The following is a 17,904-nucleotide window of genomic DNA, read 5'->3' on the forward strand; positions in this document are numbered from 1 at the left end:
GGTAAGTTAAAAATAATTTCACAGTTTATTTGTTTCACTTCTGAAAGATCAAGTGACTTGGATATTTTTCATTATTCTAATAACTTTCCCCCGAAAGAAACTGTTAAGTTACAAATGACTCCACACTTTATTTGTTTCACTTCTGAAGGATCGAGTGATTCAGATATTCTTTATTATTCTAATTTCTTTTTCCCAGAAAACACTGGTAATTTAAAATCATTTCACACTTTATTTAGTTCACTTCTAAAAAATCAAGTGACTTGAATATTCTTTATTATTCTAATCACTTTCCCCCAAAAGAAACTGGTAAGTTTCAAATTATTCTACACTTTATTTGTTTCACTTCTAAAGGATCAAGTGACTCGAATATTTTTTATTATTCCAATTACTTTTTCTCACAAGTCACTGGTAAGATAAAAATGATTCCACTCCTTATTTGATTCTCTTCTGAAGGATCAAGTTACTTTGATATCCTTTATTATTTTAATTACTTTTTCCCACACAACACTGGTAAGTTAAAAATGATTCCACACTTTATTTCTTTTACTTCTGAGGTATCAAATGACTTGGATACTTTTTATTACTCTAAACACTTTCCCCAGAAGTCAATGGTAAGTTAAAAATGATTCTATATGTTATTCGTTTCACTTCTGAAGGATCGAGTGATTCAGATATTCTTTATTATCCTAATTTCGTTTTCCCAGAAAACACTGGTGATTTAAAATTATTTCACACTTTATTTGTTTCACTTCTGAAGGATCGAGTGCTTCAGTTATTCTTTATTATTCTAATTTCTTTTTCCCAGAAGACACTTGTAATTTAAAATCATTTCATATTTTATTTGTTTCACTTCTGAAGGGTCAAGTGACTTGGATATTTTTTATTATATTAATCACTTTCCTCCAGAAGTCATTGGTAAGTTAAAAATGATACCACACTTTATTTGTTTCACTTCTTAAAAATCAAGTGACTTGAACATTCTTTATTATTCTTATCACTTTCCCTTAAAAGAAACAGGTATGTTTTAAATAATTCTACACTTTATTTGTTTTACTTCTAAAGGATCAAGTGACTCGGATATTTTTTATTACTCTAATTACTTTTCCCACAAGTCACTGGTATGATAAAAATGATTCCTCTCTTTCTTTGATTCACTTCTGAAGGATCAAGTTACTTTGATATTGTTTATCATTTTAATTAATTTTTCCCAGTAGATACTGGTAAGTTAAAAATGATTCAACACTTTATTTGTTTTACTTCTGAAAAATTATGTGACTTGGATATTCTTTATTATTCTAATCACTTTTTCCCAGATGACTCTGGGAAATTAAAATTCATTCCACAGTTTATTTGTTTCACTTCTGAAGGATGAAATGACTTGGATATTTTTCATTATTCTAATCACTTTCCCCCAGAAGACACTGGTAAGTAAAAATGAATCCACACTTATTTTGTTTCACTTTTAAAGGATCAAGTGACTCCGATATCTTTTATTTTTCTACTTACTTTTCCCACAAAACACTCGCAAGTAAAAAATTATTCCGCACATTATTTGTTTCACTTTTTAAAAATCAAGTGACTAGAATATTCGTTACTATTCTAATCACTTTCCCGCAGAAGAAACTGATAAGTTACAAATGATTCCACACCTTATATGTTTCACTTCTAAAGGATCAAGTGACTCGGATATTTTTTATTACTCTAATTACTTTTTCCCAGAAGTCAGTGGTAAGATAAAAATGATTCCACACTTTATTTGTTTCACTTCTGAAGGATCGAGTGATTCAGATATTCTTTATTATTCTAATTTCTTTTTCCCAGAAGACACTGGTAAATTAAAATCATTTCACACTTTAGTTGTTTCACTTCTGAATGATTATGTAGCTGTGATATTTTTTATTATTTTAATTACTTTTTCACAGAAATCACTGGTAAGTTCAAAATGATTCGACAGTTTATTTGTTTCACTTCTGAAAGATCAAGTGACTTGGATATTTTTCATTATTCTAATCATTTTCCCCAGAAGTCACTGGTAAGTAAAAATGATTCCACAATTTATTTGTTTCACTTGTGAATGATTATGTAGCTGTAATGTTTTCTATTATTTTAATTACTTTTTGTCAGAAGACACTGGTAAGTTACAAATGATTCCACAATTTATTTGTTTCACTTCTAAAGGATCGAGTGATTCAGATATTCTTTATTATTCTAATTTCTTTTTCCCAGAAGACACTTGTAATTTAAAATCATTTCATATTTTATTTGTTTCTCTTCTGAAGGGTCAAGTGACTTGGCTATTTTTTATTATTTTAATCACTTTCCTCCAGAAGTCATTGGTAAGTTAAAAATGATTCCACACTTTATTTGTTTCACTTCTTAAAAATCAAGTGACATGAATATTCTTTATTATTCTTATCACTTTCCCTTAAAGGAAACAGGTATGTTTTAAATAATTCTTCACTTTATTTGTTTTACTTCTGAAGGATCGAGTGATTCAGATATTCATTATTATTCTAATTTCTTTTTCCCAGAAGACACTGGTAAATTAAAATCATTTCACACTTTATTTGTTTCACTTCTGAATAATTATGTAGCTGTGATATTTTTTATTACTCTAATTACTTTTCCCACATGTCACTGGTATGATAAAAATGATTCCGCTCTTTCTTTGATTCACTTCTGAAGGATCAAGTTACTTTGATATTTTTTATTATTTTAATTAATTTTTCCCAGTAGATACTGGTAAGTTAAAAATGATTCCACACTTTATTTGTTTCACTTCTGAAAAATTATGTGACTTGGATATTCTTTATTATTCTAATCACTTCTTCCCAGATGACTCTGGGAAATTAAAATTCATTCCACAGTTTATTTGTTTCACTTCTGAAGGATGAAATGACTTGGATATTTTTCATTATTCTAATCACTTTGCCCCAGAAGACACTGGTAAGTAAAAATGATTCCACACTTTATTTGTTTCACTATTGAAGGGTCAAGTGACTTGGATATTTTTTATTATTCTAATCACTTTTTCCGAGAAGACACTGGTAAGTTATAAATGAATCCACACTTATTTTGTTTCACTTTTAAAGGATCAAGTGACTCCGATATCTTTTATTTTTCTACTTACTTTTCCCACAAAACACTCGTAAGTAAAAAATTATTCCACACATTATTTGTTTCACTTTTTAAAAATCAAGTGACTAGAATATTCGTTACTATTCTAATCACTTTCCCGCAGAAGAAACTGATAAGTTACAAATGATTCCACACCTTATTTGTTTCACTTCTAAAGGATCAAGTGACTCGGATATTTTTTATTACTCTAATTACTTTTTCCCAGAAGTCAGTGGTAAGATAAAAATGATTCCACTCTTTATTTGTTTCATTTCTGAAGTATCAAGTGACTGGGATATCCTTTATTATTTTAATTACTTTTTCCCAGAAGACACTGGTAAGTTAAAAATGATTCCACACTTTATTTGTTTCACTTCTTGAAAATCAAGTGACTTGAATATTCTTTATTATTCCAATCAATTTCTTCTCGGGGAAAGTGATTTCTTTTAATTTATCAGTGTTTTGTGGGAAAAAACAAGTAGAAAAATAATAACATTCTTTATTTGTTTCACTTTTGAAAAATCATGAGACTCGGATATTCTTTATTATTTTAATTACTTTTCAGAAGGCACTGGTTAGGTAAAAATGATTCCACACTTTATTTGTTTCACTTCTGAAGGGTCTAGTGACTTGGATATTTTTTATTATTCTAATCACTTTCCCCCAGAAGACACTGGTAATTTAAAAATGATTCCACACTTTATTTGTTTCACTTTTGAGTGATCATGTGACTGGGATATTCTTTATTATTTTAATTAATTTTTCACAGAAGTCACTGGTAAGTTTATGATTCCACAGTTTATTTGTTTCACTTCTGAAGAATCAAGTGACTTGGATATTTTTTATTATTCTAATCACTTTCCTCCAGATGTCAGTGGTAAGTTAAAAATGATTCCACACTTTATTTGTTTCACTTCTTAAAAATCAGGTGACTTTAATTTTCTTTTTTATTCTAACCATTTCTTCACAGAAGAAACTGGTAAGTTACAAATGATTCCAAACTTTATTTGTTTCACTTCTAAAGGATTAAGTGATTCGGATATTTTTTATTACTCTTATTACTTTTTCCCAGAAGTCACTGGGATATTTTTAATTTTCTAATTACTCTTTCCCAGTAGTCACTGGTAAGTTAAAAATGATTCCACTTTTTATTTGTTTTACTTCTGAAGTATCAAATCACTTGAATATTCTTTATTACTCTAATCACTTTCTTCCAGAATACAATGGTAACTTAAAAATGATTTGACACCTTATTTGTTTCACTTCTGAAAAATCATGAGACTGGATATTCTTTATTATTTCAATTACTTTTCCCCAGGAGGCACTGGTAAGTTAAAAATGATTCCACACTTTATTTCTTTCACTTCTGAAGTATCAAATAACTTGGATACTCTTTATAACTCTGATCAATTTCCTTTAGTAGACAATGGTAAGTTAAAAATGATTTCACACTTTATATGTGTCACTTGTGAATTATCAAGCTCCCTGACAGTCAGACGTCGATTTGCCCGCACCAGGGTGTTGATTTTGTCGACGTGTGGGTTGTCAGTTGACGTGGAAGGACGTCCAGGACGATCATCATCTTCAATTGGTTGTCGACCATCCTTAAAACGTTCATGCCACTTGAAACATGGCGTACGCTTCATAGCAACATCACCGTAAGCCGTGTTAAGCATACCAAAAGTTTCAGTCGCAGATTTTCCAAGTTTAACACAAAATTTCACAGCAAGTCGTTGCTCCTTCAAGTCATTCATTCTGAAATCCGCCAAACGCAAAAATCGCACTTCACTTAAAACCGCGTAGCTAATACACAAATGAAGATATCTGCAGTCGAAAAATGGCGTCGTAATCAGCTAATCTGTGCAAACCTAGCGACACCAAGCGGATTCCCCCTGGAACCAACTGAAGCCGCGCAATTCAAAAAGTCCGCGTATTTTTTGAACAGATCTCGTATGTCAACTGACTTACAACTTTAGAGACCGGATTTCGATACCCGTGTTGGGAAAAACACAAATAACCCATTATATAGCTTTATGCTTAATTGTAAACAAACTTACAGCAGTGAACTAAAAGCGATGTGCTCTCATTCTGAATAGATCTTTAGGTGTCACTAGAAGTTTAAGGGGTGAAAGTTCCCTTTTGTGAATGAATCTGTAGGGTTCTTATAGTTGTGACTAGAAGCTTTAAGGGGTGAAAGCTTCGTTTTTGAATGAATTTATAGGATGCTTATAGGTGTGACTAGAAGCTTTATAGAGCTGAAAATTCCTGTTCTGAATAAATCTGTAGGGTATGTACAGATGTGAACGAGAAGCTTCATGTCCTTATTCCACACAGATATTTAGGTGAGGTTAGAATATTGAATGAATAACAGTGTTCTCCTGGATGGGTCTCAGGTGATTTGTAGATGTGACTAGAAGATATGAGGGCTGATAGTTTTCTGTATGACTGTCTTCGTACATCTTTGTTTACTCACACGTTTTCCAATGAAGGTAAAAAAGTAATATACTCCCCTAAAGAGAAACACAATAGGAACTTACATTATATACTCTTGAAACACAGTGTTATAAATATATATTACACTTTTTGTGTTAACAAACATCTGAACCTTTCGTGCATACCTTAAAACCAATGAAGAATGAACGGTAAAAATGATATATTACAAAACATTTATGACTATTTAACTTCGGTAAATATATTCATCTTCGACAAGTTTTCTTAAAATATCATTACTGACCATCATTTTGATACAAACTCATTGAATCATTTTAAGAGTATAATCGTTTTAGTTATTGTGTTTTCTGTTCCAGAGTCTTGTGATGAGACACATGATGCTCTCAACGGTGTCATACAGAGTAAAGGATATCCTAGAAATTACCATGACAACCTTGTTTGTACGTATCACTTCAGGCCGCAGCCAGGGTACTGCAGCGTAGTACTCAGTTTCTCTGACTTTGAACTTGAACCTTCCAGAGGCCGTTGTGAACAAGATTATCTCGAAATCAATGGTGTTCGTTATTGCGGAAAACAACTAAAAGGAGATACGCGTATGTTTTGGTGTATTATTCTGACTTGATGTTTGCAGAAAATGGTTTTCATTATTGAAATATTTTTGTTTGTTTTTATACTTGAAATGAATCAAGATTTCCCATTGGTTAGCTTGATAACTTATAGTTTCAAAACTCAAAGTTCGATCCTTACAGTGGACACAACACAAGGCAGAAACGCGAGTTGAATAATTCAGTTGAAGTTTTAACAACTAAATTATGAAGACATTGAATTCGAATAAATTTTATAGCAAGCGTAGAATATATATATGTAATAGAGTCAACATTTCATATCTTCAAAAAAAATAGCATACAAAAAATATAATTTATAACCTAAGCACATAAAAGAAGCATGCCATAAGGTTATATTATGGAAAGATTATTATCTAATTTGCAGTAAATTTAAAATCCATGACTTGCTTTTACAGGTTCATAGGTTCATATAGCTTTTTGTATGAAAATTAGCTACATGTACAAATAAGAGTGGAAATTAAGACAACATTTCTTCTCTCGACCCTGGAATGTATCGGCAAAATAGGCTTGAGAGCCAAAGTGTTCATTTTACTGTCTTAACTGACACGCATTAATTAACTTTTGATTTTATTGAGGAAGCAGTATTGCGTCCCAGCCAATAAGTGGCCCTTTAAAACAAAAATAGAGTACGATTCACCAGTGGGTTGTGTCGGTCTTACTGGAAGACTATCGCGACCCATCGATGGGTCGCGTGGGAGCCAACATGCTAAATTATGTATTATGTTTTAAGAACAGTTTGTGAGAATATCTCTACTGAAAGCATTATACACATTATTAATGAGTGTATTTTTCACACAATGGTAAACTTTTGCTTAACATAAAATGTGTTTTCTGTTATTATAAATGAAGTAATTCATTTGATGGCACAACAAAGCATCAATATTATTTTATAAGACGCTACAGGCGAGTATGGTTATAGAAATGTAAACTCAAATAAAGATTCCGCGTACATTTAATTTGGTTTAAACGTGGCCTAGTGATTAGAGATCGAAGGTTCATGGCTCATGTCCCGCTATCGCAAAATCGTGCTCTGCTCTTTGGGGCCGTTGGCACATCTTTATAACGACGACTTAAATGCCTGTATCCTGTGAAAAATACATGAGTATCCAAAGTGTTGACGGTAGGTGTTGATCGCTAGTTCACAAGTTTCAAATTAAGAATGGTATGTGTAGATAACCTCGGTGTTGCTTTGCACGAAAATCTTAAATAAACAAAGCATTTTCATTCTATTTTCAATTACATCATAACATTAAAGGGAATTTCGAAAAAAAATATTCCCTTCCAATGATTCAGGGGAACACATATATTAGTGTTATTATTGTTAAGATCTCTAACAATGATTCGGGGACACACACAGTAGTGTTATTATTGTTAAGTTCTCTAATAATGATTCGGAGACACACACAGTAGTGTTATTATTATTAAGTTCTCTAAAAATGATTCGGTGACACACACAACAGTGTTATTATTGTTAAGTTCTCTAACAATGATTCGGAGACACACACAGTAGTGTTATTATTGTTAAGATCTCTAACAATAATTCGGGAATACACACAGTAGTGTTATTATTGTTAAGTTATCTAACAGTGATTCGGGGACACACACAGTAGTGTTATTATTGTTAGGATCTCTAACAATGATTCGGGAACACACACAGTAGTGTCGTTACTGTTAAGTTCTCTAACAGTGATTCGGTGACACACACAGTAGTGTTATTATTGTTAAGTTATCTAACAGTGATTCGGGGACACACACAGTAGTGTTATTATTGTTAAGTTATCTAACAGTGATTCGGGGACACACACAGTAGTGTTATTATTGTTAAGTTATCTAACAGTGATTCGGGGACACACACAGTAGTGTCGTTACTGTTACGTTCTCTAACAATGATTCTAGGAGGACATTATTTCTATTATTGTTATATTCTGTAGTATGTAACTTGTGTGTTTTAATATATAACTTTATTCCAGCCTTCTCTTTTCTCTCTGTTTTTCTTTTAACATCCAATCATTTCCATTAGTTTGATTTTTTTCATTATTGATAACTACGTTCTACAAGCTACTGTGGTAGAGAACACGTTATTTTACAGGGCAGTTAGCACAAAGTGAGTCAATCAAGTGCTCATCAAATATTTTATTTTTTTCGTGAAATGCTTCAGTATTTTATTTCTTTCAGGAACGTTGAGGATTTACGCTGAGAAGCGTGAAGGATTTGTCCAATTTGTCACGAACCAGCGATTCACAGATCGGGGGTTCAAAGCTTTTTTCCATCAAGCTCTTTGTTCTACTGACGAACGTGAGTTTGATGTGCAATAAAAGTTGATGTTTTGTTTCTGAAATTATTTTTTGTAAGAATTAATTAATTTTGTCTATGTTTTAACGCCGAAGATTGATTATATAATGATGGACATTACAGATCCTTGACATATATTATTCCGGCAACGCTCGTCTTATTGGAAAGCCAATAACACTTAAAGGTGGAATACAATGGTCGAAAATCTTATTGTAACAGCTTGTAATGTAGGTACTGCTTTAAATACTTCAGCCCATTGCTTTACAATATAAAAAACTTTATACAAATACAGAAATAACATAAAACAATTTACAAGGGGCTCTCAATATTACATTTTGTACCTATTTTGTTAATTTGGAAAACAAATGTTAAAATGACTTCCTTCATAGCAGTTGGATAGTATGGCTTCAACTGACATATAATATTGAAAATAAAGAAGAAAGACTTCACAGAATGTTATTCGAAATATTGAACATTATTTAGTGTTACAAACACTAAAAGAATTCAACGGTAAAAGAGTAAATTCGGAAGGTTTCGTCAGCCAGCAAATAGGTTATTGCTCTAACATTTTGACGTTACACATTTAGGTCAGAATTCTTTTGTAGATATAGAGTGGTGTGTCTAAGTGCTTATTAAAGGTACGCGTAAGAGATCGTGTTATAATTTTTTATAGTTTATGATAATTACAGTTGTGATAGTACTTAAGTATATAATTAACTAAATACAGCCTTAAAATTGATGACGTTTTCAAGGTATATATTTATTTTTTTCCTTTAATTCACTGTTTTTTATTTGATAAGACCAGGGAAATATAAACCAATATTATCTTTTTTAGCTTTTACCACTTACCCCCTTATAACACCATCTGTTACGCTTAAAACGGAAAACTCCTGTGAACTCTTGTATACCTCTTCGAACTTTGAACTTACAAGCCCAAATTATCCTAGTCATTATGGGAACAATCTCGACTGCCTCTACACTATTCTTCGGATAAACAGTCAGATATGCAAGCTTCGGATGACATTCAATTCATTTGATGTTGAAACAAGTAATGGCTGTCAGTATGACTTCCTGAAGATAGAGGATGAACCATTATGTGGGATTCTGCCAATAAATTCTGTCAGTATGTTCTGTATAATTGCCTTTCCTGTTTTGTCACTCTGGTTAACTTCAATAACATTAGGTCTCCACATATTTGGGTTTCATAATTATTTGTAATTTTTGTCTTCATAATTATCTTAAAATTGTGCTTAAACAACTTTAACAAGATTATGGAATTTACAATATTTACGTCGTTTAATGCGAGGCTACATTACGCTATCCACTGTGTCTACCACGGGGAATCGAACCAGGATTTTAGAGTTGTAAATGCTTAGGCTTACCCCTATCCCTTCGGGGGGTGAAAAATATTAAATAGGAGAGAGATTAAATAAACTTTCCATTTTTACGAATCATGAATATATTTATTTTATATCTTATCTAAACTATTAAATCTATTGAAATTTATTCAGATTCAATCACTATCTAGTTTATTATGCGATTCGTTTATTATTATCCAAATGAAATATCACTGCAAAACACAACTGACTTATTTTGTTTCAGAAAATGTGTTCTTGTAAGAATGTATTCGTCCCTCGGTGGGACAGACGTAAGCTTATGGACCTATAACTCCAAAATCTGGGGCTCGATTCCCTGCAATGGACACAGAATATAGCTTAATGTGGCTCTGCTCTAAAGCAACAACCAAGAATGTAGTCTTTGTTTTTAGGGTTTTTTAATAAGATCAATAACTACATTTCCGTGAAGTTTATAGATTATTTTCCATTCACTTAAATGCCTTTTCTTTCAGGAGAATACAACTTTCAAAACTTTGAATTTGTGGTACGTTTCCACTCTGATCCAGCTAATACCAGACCAGGATTTAAAATACACGTCCAGCAGTTGGACTGTCATCCAACTTCTCCAGAGCGGTTGGACCCTCATCTTTCAACCTCTCAGGCTCATAGCCAGCCGTTACCTACAATAGCACCCACACTTCCCCAACCTGAAAGCCTTCCCTACTCCACCCACTTCAACAGTAGGTTGCAACGAAGTTGTTACCCGTCCGTATTTTGAGTTGTATAGCGTTAATTACCCCGATCTTTACCCCAACAACTTAAACTGTCGATATAGCATCAAGCGTTTCAATGAAAGCGTGTGTCGACTAAAACTCGTCCTGGTTCGGTTCGATTTGGAACCCAGTACACACTGTCAGTTTGATTATTTGTCTATTGATAATGAAAAACTTTGTGGACACCTACCACGAAACAGTATCCGTAAGTTCCTTTTATTTTTATATCTGAATGTTCTTTCTCAACATTTGTGATATATGTTGTCATTAAGGAGGTGTCTTCGATCTTACCCTCTATAAAAATACACCGAAAAGAAAATTTCAATTACAAAAAAACAAATTGACAAGAATATCAAAAAGTACTGGAAAAATCTACTACCCATCAAAATAAATCAAACAGCCGAAAACCAATCCGAAATATCACAGATAAATACTGTCAAGTAATCACGGAGTGTTTTCAAAAAGCCGCCAAACAAACAATACCACTAATCAATAGAAAACAATAAACCACGGTTGGAAACCACACACCCAACTAATAACACTTTTTAAACAACGAAGACAACTAGGGATACAGTATATAGAAACGAGAGACGGAGAAATTAAAACGCAGATAAACACAATAAGAAATAAAATACGAACAGAAATTAAATTATTAAAGAACAATGGGACAACATCTGCTCCAAGTTAAATAAAAAATAGATCCCAAACAATTCTGATCACACTTTAAAAAAACTCTCAAATAGAGAAAGTACAACAAGAATATACTTACCACTACAATACCATAACATACACAAACTCAGTGAAAACAGAGGCCTTCAAACAACATTTACAAAACACATCATGCACTAGACACGAATACTTATTTTTATAATAAAGTAAACGACTACATAAGAAACAATACAGAATTATTTAAACAATACTTCCCAGCTGACACAAGCGACTTCACAACTAAGATGTTAACAAGGAAAAGAACTGAACAAAGACTCAGAGAAGCAATCACAACGACAAAAAAACAAAAACAAAACTCCAGGAGAAGATGGAATACAAGCTACCCTACTCAAAAAAAGCACCCTGAAATTATTTTAACACCTAACACCAATCTTCAACCTATCACTAAACTTTGGATATAACCAAGTTTCTTGGAAGCATGCAAGTGTATTAATGTTCCATAATATAGAAAAGCCAGTAAATAAACCGAATAGCTACCGTCCAATCGCCTGCATAGGCAAAATTCTCGAACGAATAATCAGCAATAGACTTTTCACATCAAAATACCCCTGAAGTACAAAATGGACTCAGAAAATTCAGACAAACAACCGATCACTTAGTTGGACTAACTAAATCAATAGTAGATAAGTTTAATAAAAGAAAATGCACTGTCGCATGCTTTCTCGACATCGAGAAAGTTTTAAACACTCTATGGTACAACGGTCTCCGGTCCCAAACGACAGAAATGGAGCTAAATCGTGGAAATATTTGTTAGCTCCCACACTTTTTGGAAAGCAAAAAATGTAGAATAATTGTTGAAAGTACCTTCTCAGAGTTATTTACTCTGGAGGTAGGTGTTCATCAGGGAGGGTTAGTTAGCCTTATCCTTTTCATCATGTATGTTAACAATATGCCTCTGAATGATCTAAATCATGGATGCTCATCACAGTTCGCTGATGATGTAGCAGCTTGGAAAAGTGGCCCCACACCATCAATAGCAACTCCGAATTAAATAGAATAAGTGAGTACCGTCAAAAATATGGAATTAAAATTAACAAACCAAAAAAAAAAAAACAACCAGTGGTATTCACAAAATTAGCCAAACACAAAAAAGAACAAACAAAGCTATTATATGAACGGAATGCTTTTCCAGACTGTTACATCTGCTAAATTTCTAGAATTAACATATGACTCAAACATCACGTGAGCAAACCACCTAAATAATATTAGAATCAAAATTTGCCAAAGAAGAAACTGTACTAGGAGTCTAACTGGTTAAAAACACTAAAGCAACAACCGACAACATATTAAAAATTTACAAACATACATTCGACCTGTAATTGACTTTGCAGCCCCGGTGTGGGTAAACGTTAACATCAAAACTAATACAAACCAAACTACGAATAATACAAAAAAGACTAGTCAACAACAGCATATGAAGTCCCGAAAACAACTTTCTTTAATTTCATGCACAAATATTCAAACACAGAAACAGTAACAGATAGACTCCTACATAACACTCTAAATTATTTCGAGAAAAAAATTGTTATGCGAACTAGACAAATACTGTATACATGATGGTATTAGTCTTAAGCAACGAATGCTGTATACATTATGGTGATAGTCCTAAGCACCTCTTCCCAGTGAATATATATAAAACACAACAATAGTTATATTATTTTGAATTTCGCGCAAAAGCAACTCAAGGGATATCTGTGCTAGCTGCCCGTAATTTAGCAGTGTAAGACTTTATATGTTTAGAAAGTTTATGTTGTTGCCTATGTAAAGAATTGACCAAATTGGATTGAGGTGAAATCACGTGAAAGGCACCGGAAGCATTATCGGTATTAAATTAAATTTTGGCGGTATTTTTGAATTAAAATATCTTTGTTACTCGTATATTATTAGAGGCTCGATAACCAATAAAATCATGGATCATATAAGTAACTTGGATCTTAAATTGTTTTAGAGAAATCTGGTGTGATATGGATCAAATCGGTAATTCTAGGATTAATAGACTGAACCGTGTTAGGAAGCTGAAAATGACTTATAAAAATATTGTTCAAATAAAAATAGAATAATAACATTATACAGGGTGGCACGTAAGTCCCTACCCATCCATATATCTCATGTATCCAATGTATCTGTGTGCTGTTCCTCATTCTCACTGCATAATATTATGCGACGCCATGTTCTGTGAGACATTTTCCTCAGCATAGCATGGGTTATTGTTCCACATGCTGCGGTAACAGCTGCCTTCAACTCATCATTAGTATTATAACGTTGTTTAGACACAATGCCCTTTATGTATCCCCAAAGAGAGTTATCACATGTTGTCAAGTCCGGACTTGTCACAATACGCTCTTTAAGTGTAAATGGGCTTACATCGGCCATATTTCTCTGAAAAAAAAAGAAACAAATTTATAATATATGCGTAATTGAATATAACATAATAACATATGGATGGGTAGGGACTTAAGGGCCACCTGTAGATGACACAATAGTTTATTTTCCATAATCACTTAATGTTGTATCTGAATATTACTTAACTAATGCTTTTGCCCCCGCATGGCCAGGTGGTTAAGGCACTCGACTTTTAATCTGAGGTCGCGGGTTCAATTCCCCGTCACACCAAACATGCTCGTCCTTTCAGTCGTGGGATCGTTATATAGTGACGGTCAATTCCACTATTCGTTGATGAAAGAGTAGCCCAAGAATTGGCGATCGGTGGTGATGACTAGCTGCATTCCCTCTAATCCTACACTGTCAAATTAGGGACGGCTAGCGCAGATAGCCCTCGTGTAGCTTTGCGCGAAATTCAAAACAAACTAATGCTTTTCAGTATCATCCGTAGTAACGCCAATATTTTAACATTGAAATAAATTTAGTTAGTTAAAAAGATAATGTCTGAAGTGGAAAGGTGTTCGAAACACACATAAAAGTAATTTTCGAAAGACAGTACGAAAATAATACTAGAATATTAATAACCCAAAACAAGTTAAACTTAATTATCTTTTTTTTTTTACTATTTTTAATCACGATTAGAATAATTAGCCACTAAATGTGTAGGAATGCCGAAAATTGTTTGTAAAATATAACACTTTTTTCTTTCAGACATTGTTTCGTTTCAGGAGAAAAACATTGTACAGTTTGTATTTCACTCTGATAAAGTGACTAGTCGACCAGGATTTTCAGTCCGTGTTCAGCAAATAACCCAATGTCAGAGTCATAGACTAAGACCAACATGGCGACCTGGTAAGTTACGTAAACTAGTTAGATTTACACAATGACATTTTTACAGTTGTTTCCGTTTCCATTAGATATAATTATTGAAGTTTGAAAATTGCGAGTAGAGCATCCACTAGGCCTTATAACGCTTAAATGTATGGTATAATGCCGGCAACTGACACAGTACAGATAGTATATTATATAGCTTTATGCTAAAAAAAAACAACAAAATCATCAACAGGTAAGAATTGAAACAGACTTTGTTTATCTACGATATATGAATATAACAGTACTGTCTGTATACCCATGTAACTCCTTCTCAGGGTGTGAATGGATCTTCACCAAAATTGGTGTGGAAATTAATTAGATTCATACACAAACAGATTTTCAGTTTTGCGGTTTGTATGAGCTTTTCCCATTTGTTACCACTACTTCGCCCCAGTTGATGGATCTTTACCAAATTTGGTATGAATCTTTGTTGGGTCCATGTGAAGATACAGGAAAATTTGCGGTTTCAGGTTTTATGTCTTGCAGTTTTTATGGGCGTTTATGCGTATTTCACAATTAATTACATATGAGGAAAGCAACTTTTCATGTCTTAAGATAAACTTTCATTGAAAATGAATTTACATAACTTCCGTTACTCAGCTAGTTTCTAAATGAGTTACAAGTTTGATTGTTATATAATATTAGAACTCTATATTATTTCAAAATTATGCTTATATTTCTAACTTGTTTTGACATAGTAATATTCTAATTAATATTATTACCTTCATTCGATAGCTCAGTGATAAGCTTGACAACTTATAACGCTGAAATTTGAGTCTCGATTCCTACAGTAGGTAAAACTTCAATAGCTTACTCTGCAGCTTTGGATTTAACAATAACATCATTGTAGAACAAAAATGTATCTCAGATTGACTGGTCTGGGTATTAACACTTTTACTAATAAAACAGAGAACAACGTTTCGACCTTCCTAGGTCATCTTCAGGTTACCTAGGAAGATCGAAACGTTGTTCTCTACTTTATTAGTAAAAGTGTTACACATACCAGCCGTTCTGAATACATTTTATTTCAAGTGGGTTTCTCGTCATGAAGAATTACGGAACAAAGGCAGCGTTTTGTAGCTCGTCGCGATAAATTTGTTTTCAGAACTTGCATTTGTTAGTTGCAAGTGTTTCAGTTTCTAGAAACTAAGTTTAAACTTATAGATACATTGTGCTTTTTTAGCCTTGTATATTTTTATTTTTATGTGACATCCTGTAGTTTGAAAAGCAGTCAGCTGACATTTTATTTTTCGTGAATGTGGTTACAAGATACTTCAGAAAACTTTATTTTTTCTTATGTTGAATAACTTCATTATAAACAGAAAGTTTCTGTTTATTTTGACTCTTAAAACAAATATTTTCATCGAACACGTACTTTGATAAAACAAAAAAACGTTGGCACCCTCAATGAAAGAAAAAAAATTAAAATGGACATTAAGTGTCGGAAGCAAAATGTATACATGTGGAAAGGAATCGAAAAGACGAGTGAAAATAGGGTGAATAGTCAGTGGCATGCTCTCCCAGAAAATGCTTACAATTATAATGGAAACCTGCGCATATTTTGGTGCAGTTGGGTCGAAAATTTCATGTAAACCAGAAAAAAAAGATAAAACGGAGATTAATGTAAAATAAGTAGTTTAATAACAAACTTACATTACCTTCATGTTCTTTATCTACGGAGATTAATGTAAAATAAGTAGTTTAATAACAAACTTACATTACCTTCATGTTCTTTATCTACGGAGGTTAATGTAAAATAAGTAGTTTAATAACAAACTTACATTACCTTCATGTTCTTTATCTACGGAGATTAATGTAAAAATAGGTAGTTTAATAACAAACTTACATTACCTTCATGTTCTTTATCTACGGAGATTAATGTAAAATAAGTAGTTTAATAACAAACTTACATTACCTTCATGTTCTTTATCTACGGAGATTAATGTAAAATAGGTAGTTTAATAACAAACTTACATTACCTTCATGTTCTTTATCTACGGAGATTAATGTAAAATAGGTAGTTTAATAACAAACTTACGTTACCTTAATGTTCTTTATCTACGGAGATTAATGTAAAAATAGGTAGTTTAATAACAAACTTACATTACCTTCATGTTCTTTATCTACGGAGATTAATGTAAAATAGGTAGTTTAATAACAAACTTACATTACCTTCATGTTCTTTATCTACGGAGATTAATGTAAAATAGGTAGTTTAATAACAAACTTACATTACCTTCATGTTCTTTATCTACGGAGATTAATGTAAAATAAGTAGTTTAATAACAAACTTACATTACCTTCATGTTCTTTATCTACGGAGATTAATGTAAAAATAGGTAGTTTAATAACAAACTTACATTACCTTCATGTTCTTTATCTACGGAGATTAATGTAAAAAATAGGTAGTTTAATAACAAACTTACATTACCTTCATGTTCTTTATCTACGGAGATTAATGTAAAAAATAAGTAGTTTAATAACAAACTTACATTACCTTCATGTTCTTTATCTACGGAGATTAATGTAAAAATAGGTAGTTTAATAACAAACTTACATTACCTTCATGTTCTTTATCTACGGAGATTAATGTAAAAATAAGTAGTTTAATAACAAACTTACATTACCTTCATGTTCTTTATCTACGGAGATTAATGTAAAATAAGTAGTTTAATAACAAACTTACATTACCTTCATGTTCTTTATCTACGGAGATTAATGTAAAAATAAGTAGTTTAATAACAAACTTACATTACCTTCATGTTCTTTATCTACGGAGATTAATGTAAAAATAAGTAGTTTAATAACAAACTTACATTACCCTCATGTTCTTTATCTACGGAGATTAATGTAAAAATAGGTAGTTTAATAACAAACTTACATTACCTTCATGTTCTTTATCTACGGAGATTAATGTAAAATAAGTAGTTTAATAACAAACTTACATTACCTTCATGTTCTTTATCTACGGAGATTAATGTAAAATAGGTAGTTTAATAACAAACTTACATTACCTTCATGTTCTTTATCTACGGAGATTAATGTAAAATTGGTAGTTTAATAACAAACTTACATTACCTTCATGTTCTTTATCTACGGAGATTAATGTAAAAATAGGTAGTTTAATAACAAACTTACATTACCTTCATGTTCTTTATCTACGGAGATTAATGTAAAAATAGGTAGTTTAATGACAAACTTACATTACCTTCATGTTCTTTATCTACGGAGATTAATGTAAAAAATAAGTAGTTTAATAACAAACTTACATTACCTTCATGTTCTTTATCTACGGAGATTAATGTAAAAATAGGTAGTTTAATA

The 17,904-nt window shown here is 32.1% G+C and overlaps 1 pseudogene across 1 annotated transcript in view; it reads left to right on the forward strand.

The window, feature by feature from the left end:
- LOC143228561 (cubilin-like) overlaps positions 1–17,904 on the forward strand; it is a 48,967-nt pseudogene that overhangs the window by 26,969 nt on the left and 4,094 nt on the right. The window contains exons 13-18 of the transcript XR_013015349.1: positions 5,925–6,161; positions 8,370–8,489; positions 9,322–9,609; positions 10,336–10,847; positions 13,274–13,302; positions 14,419–14,559. The product of XR_013015349.1 is annotated as a cubilin-like (transcript). The remainder of the gene's footprint in view (positions 1–5,924; positions 6,162–8,369; positions 8,490–9,321; positions 9,610–10,335; positions 10,848–13,273; positions 13,303–14,418; positions 14,560–17,904) is intronic.

This window comes from Tachypleus tridentatus, chromosome 10 (assembly GCF_004210375.1).
Source record: "Tachypleus tridentatus isolate NWPU-2018 chromosome 10, ASM421037v1, whole genome shotgun sequence".
In the NCBI taxonomy this organism is placed as follows: domain Eukaryota; kingdom Metazoa; phylum Arthropoda; class Merostomata; order Xiphosura; family Limulidae; genus Tachypleus; species Tachypleus tridentatus.